The sequence below is a fragment of the Propithecus coquereli genome, unplaced genomic scaffold (genome assembly GCF_000956105.1).
Source record: "Propithecus coquereli isolate 6110/MARCELLA unplaced genomic scaffold, Pcoq_1.0 Scaffold15, whole genome shotgun sequence".
NCBI lineage: Eukaryota > Metazoa > Chordata > Mammalia > Primates > Indriidae > Propithecus > Propithecus coquereli.
Genome location: NW_012139413.1, coordinates 1,136,798 through 1,142,308, shown reverse-complemented (window position 1 = coordinate 1,142,308; position 5,511 = coordinate 1,136,798). Strand labels below are relative to the sequence as shown.

Here is a 5,511-nt window from a genome sequence, read left to right as displayed (position 1 = left end):
CTTCTTCTGCATGAAATGGGTGTTCTGTTAATGAGGAAGAGGCAGGGAATAGATGTTGGGTAGGGAACCCAAACTGCTTGTACAACGTCTACAAGGAAAAGGTTAACAACTTGTTCAGTAGCCTTTTCTTAAGCTTCAGAAATACTTAGGCATTTGACCTTTTGTAAAATCACCTTTGCCGCATTAATTCCAGGAATTACGAGGAGTTTATGTATACTGGACCTAAGGAAAATGAGAATTGGCTAAGGACTGTAATGATTCATGTACCTGTACTTCACTGTTGCAAGTGTTTATGGAGAAATGAATAGCTGGTGTTGATGAGATGCAGCCTGCACTGGAGAATGGGCACTGGTCATGGACACCTGGGCAGGTGGAAGGTGCTATGTGACTTTCAGGTATAAAAGCCCAAGTGAGCCGAGAGCCAGTGGCTTCCCTGAGTGCGATTGTCCTCAACACTCAGCTGTGCATCTGCTGGTGATATAACTGCTCAAGCACAAATCCTGAAATTTGCACTTTTCATTTAATTTTTAGCTGGAAAAGATTTTAAAGATACAGAACTGCATATAATACCTACAGTAATATATGCATATGTATATGTGTGCATTTATTATTATTGTTGAACCTGTCCAAAACATTGCAGGTGTCATGATCCTTATCCTAAGTACTTCACCAAATGTCTCTTAAGAATAAATATATTCTCTTACATAACTGCAAGGCAATGATCAAATTTAAAAATTTGATAGTGATTCAATACTATTATCTGTTATACAGATCATATTCAAATTTTGCCTATTCTTCCAATACTGTTCCCTCTCCCCACCCTGCCGCCCCCAAATCAGGAGCCAATCCAGGATCATGAAGTGCATTTAATTGCCATGTATCCTCAGTCTAAATTTTTCTTTGTCTTTTTATAACATTGACATCTTTTTGAAGGGCACAGTTGGCTGTTTTATAGAATTCCATCAATTTGAGTTTGTCAGACTGTTCAGTTGTAATTATTCTCAGTTACACATTTTGGCAGGGGTATTGCAGAAGTGGTGTTGGGTTCTTCTTAGAGCATCTCATCAGGATACATACGACCTCAGTCTGTCCAGTTATTGGTGACGTTAACTTCTATAACTTGCTCCACCGAAAAGTACGCCTTTTCTTCCTGTAATTGTAAGTGATCTGCAGGGAAAATACATTTAAATTATTTAAGTATTTTATTCCCTAAGAAACTTTCATCCATTTATGTTCCTGAATCAATTATTACTAAAATTGGTTGTAAAATAATGATTTTCTAATTTTATCAACATTTCCCTCCCTCTCTGTGTAACCCATTCCTGTCATTATTTATTTTGATACTCAAATTGATCCTGATTTGGGAGCCCCTGTATGCTTTCTTTTATTTCCCTTTGATGTGTCTATCATTTGAAAAGCATTTTCTTACTTTCTAGGCAACAAAATATTTCAGGTTCATCTTGTACTACTCCTGCTCTAGCCCTGGAGTTTCTACAAGGAGAATGGTATTTAGAAATGAAGACCTGAGCTCTGAGTGTGCTCGTTGCAACCGAGGTGTCTCAGCCGTCAGAGCCAGGAAAGAAGTGTGCGTGTGTGTGTGTAAATTTTTACTGATCTACATCCTATCCAAGTGCACAGAGTTCTTCCTTGCCTTCCTCCATTCCATATTTTTATCTCCCATCTGCCACAATGGAAACCCTGATTCCTAAAATAAAACAATATTTATTTGCACAGTCTTATAATAGGCACAACGTTGTTCCAAAATAGCTAGATCTACGCCGCCACAATCAAGAAATCTATGGGAGGTCAATATTTCTTTGCACAGATGGTTCTTTTTTTTCCCTTAAATTGAGATGATATAGTCGAGGTATTGTGCCCTAAACTTCCTTGGACTTTTTTTTTTCCCTTGTGGTTATGTTATGCATTTGGTTAGGCTCACTTGTTTCTGCTTGTATTCAATTTTAGTGTGTTCCCCATCCTTATTGAAGCTTTATTTTTTAGTATTTAAAGTATTAGCATGCGGTTTCTGAATTCAAAAGTTTGCGTAGATATTTCAGGATTGTGCTGATGTCCATTCTGTATTCTCCGCACTCATCAAATAGTCTTATATCTCTGGTGTTTTTCTAGTCTTTACGTAAGTCATCATCACCTGTTGACTTTATTACCTCAATTGCCTCCTAGCTGATCTTGCCTGCTTTCAAACCAGTAGTTCTGACCTTTGGCTGCACAACTGAATTAACTATTTAAAAAATACTAGTGCCTGGACTCCACCTCCAGAGATTTTAAATAATTGTTCTGGAGTAGGGCTGAGCATTGGATTTTTAAAAACTGCCTAGATCACTTGTAAAACTAACTAGGTGAGACCCACTGGGCAATCAATGATCTTTCATAAGTGCACATCTCATCATGTTACATTCCCAGCTTAAAAGTTTCCATAGCTGCCCAATGACCTCAACATGAACACCTAGCTCATTTATCATTATTTTAAAAGTATTTACAATGTTCACAGTCAAGTATGAATTCAATAATATTACCTGGGGCATAGCATCTTTTGTTTTTCTACAAAGCTCATAGCACTCTAATTCCCCCCCCACCCTTTTAAAGTTAGGTACTGGAAGAGACTTTAAAGATAATGTGATTTAATCATTTAATTTAACAGATGAAGATTCTGAGACCAGAGAAGTTAAGTAACTTCCCCAAGGTCATTCAGCTGGCTATTTTCATAGATCTGTATTGTTTTCCCCCTAATTGAAAACTTGTCTCACTTCCCTAAATTTAGTATGCCACTTGGTAAAGTTGTAAGCCACACCATTACCACACTGTGTTTTCCCAGTAGTTTGATAAGCTCCTGTTCCTGAGCTTACTGCCCCCACACACACATCTGTAGTGGACATAAACACAATAATTAGCACTCCTATCATCTGCTCTGAACATGCATAACTCCCTAACTAATTCAAGAGTGCATTTTTAAAGCTTGCCTTTAAAGAACCTCATATTTTTTCAGACAATGGCAAGAGTTAATCTTGTAAATCACAAAACCAAAATGTGTTGAGTAAATTGAGATCCATTTTCTCTGACAGCATTTGGCCTAGGCAATGATTGCAAAAGCTCTATATGCATTTTGTAAGATGCTTTCTCTATAAGTACACTTGCAACAACTTGATTTAGGAGTGTACTTCCAATATTAATTTGACAATTGCTGCTCCTGCTGTGGAGAAATAGAGGTCCTTGGTCTTCAGGGCTTTTAATCAGAGGCACCATGTTCAGGAACACTATGTTCTGTGAGAAATATTTATTGTGGCAGTATTCACTCTTAGAACTATAGTTTTCAATCTTTTAAAGTGCAGTTTGTTTCAGAACTTTGATTTTTACAAGTTTTAAATTCCTTTCTATTGCCTTTTTTCCTTTTCATTTATTTGCTTTCCTAGACAGAATTTCTTAGATAAACAAAGGTGAAATGGCAGCATTTTTCATAGGAGTGTAGACTTTTCTGATTTTGTGTGTGTGTGTGTGGTAAGTAGAGGGTTGACCAGAAAAGAAAGAGTATCTATCTATCTATCTATATATATTTTAAATGGAAACGTCACTTTTATTGACAATTTAGGGCCACGATGGACAGTTTCACAGAATAAATAAAATAGTCCCAAGACAACAGAGTGTAAAATTATAGCAGACAGGTTAATGTTCTTCAACCTCGTCCTCTCCCTCAGCACTATCTGCTCCAACCTCCTCATAATCCTTCTCAAAGGCAGCCATGTCCTCATGGGCTTCAGAAAACTCTCCTTCCTCCATCCCCCAACCCATGTACCAGTGAACAAAGGCATGCCTGGCATACGTCAGGTCAAACTTGTGGTCCAGGTGAGCCCAGGCCTTGGCAACAGCTGTGGTGTTGCTTGACATGCACACAGCTGTCTGCACCTTGGCCAGGTCTCTACCAGGTACCACGGGGGAGGCTGGTGATTGATGCCAACCTTGAAGCCAGTGGAACACCAATCCACACACTGGATGGTACGCTTGGTCTTGATGGTAGTAATGGCAACAATGACATCTTTGGGGACCACATCACTGCTGTACAACAGGCTGCAAGCCATGTATTTACCACAGCGAGGGTTACATTTCGCTATCTGGTTGGTTGGCTCGAAGCAAGCATTGGTGATTTCTGCCACAGTAAGGTATTCATGGAGGCTTTCCCAGCAGAGACCACAGGGGCATATATGTGGCCAGACGGAAGTGGATGTGGGGATAGGGCACAAGGTTGGTCTGGAATTCTGTCAGATCAACATTCAGGGCTCCATCAATTCTAAGGGAAGAAGTGATGGAGGACACAATCTGGCCAATAAGGTGGTTAAGGTTAGTGTAGGTTGGGTGCTCAATATCGAGGTTTCTATGACAGATGTCTTAGGCGGCCTCATTGTCTACCATGAAAGCACAATCAGGTGCTTCAGGGTGGTGTGGGTGGTGGGGATAGAGCTGTAGGGCTCAACTATAGCTGTGTACCCCTGCGGGGACTGGGTAAATGGAGAGCTCCAGCTTGAACTTCTCACCGTAACCAACAGAGAGGTGTTCCATCAGCAGGGAGGAGAACAAAGAACCAGTTTCCCCACCAAAACTGTGGAAAACCCAGAAGCCCTAAATACCTGTGCACTGCTCAGCCAGCTTGTGAGTTTGGTCCAAGATGAGGTAAGTGATCTCCTTGCCGATATTGTAGTGTCCACGGCCATGGTTATCGACAGCATCTTCCTTTCCTGTGATGAGCCGCTCAAGGTGTAAGAGCTGGTAGTAGGTACCAGTGCAAACTTAGTCAATGACTGTGGGTTCCAGGTCTACAAATACTGCCCTGGGAACATGCTTGCCAGCGCCTGTTTCACGCAAGAAGGTGTTGAAGGAGTCGTCTCCTCCCCCAGTGGTCTTGTCACTTGGTATCTGGCCAAAAGGCTGGGTGCTGTGTTCCAGGCAGTAGAGCTCCTAGCAGGCGTTGCCAATCTGGACACCAACAATCTGGATGGAGATGCACTCATGCATGACAGGGACTTGTGGAGCCCTGCAGCACCAGAGAAGGTGAAGGGATGGCAGCAAGGATCTCCCACTAACAGACTACCAAGGAGTCTGGAGGAGGAGTTGAAAATATATGTATTTGACGCTAATCCATTCCTCTTTATGTGATCTCTTTTTTGTTTATTAAAGAAATGATACATTCAAAAAATATTGGTGCCTACTATGTGCCAAACACTGTATTAGGTGCTTAATATTATATTATAATGATTGTATTTATTTATATTTTACATTAGTTTAATAATGATAAACATATTAATAACATACATTTCTATCCATAAAGTGTCTTTTCTGTATTTCCACATAACCAACTGTATTAGTTTCCAAGGGCTGCCATAACAAACTCAGTGGTTTAAACAACGGAAATTTTTTGTTTCAGTTCTGGAGGCAAGAAGTCTGACCTCAAGGTATCAGCAAGAGCATACTCCCTGTGAAGGTACTGGGAAAGGATCTATTCCA

At 40.4% G+C, this 5,511-nt stretch overlaps 1 pseudogene; it reads right to left on the bottom strand.

Annotated features, from left to right (window-relative positions):
* Positions 1 to 3,678: 3,678 nt before the first annotated feature.
* LOC105806952 lies at positions 3,679 to 5,022 on the bottom strand (annotated as a pseudogene).
* Between the last annotated feature and the right edge of the window lie 489 nt (positions 5,023 to 5,511).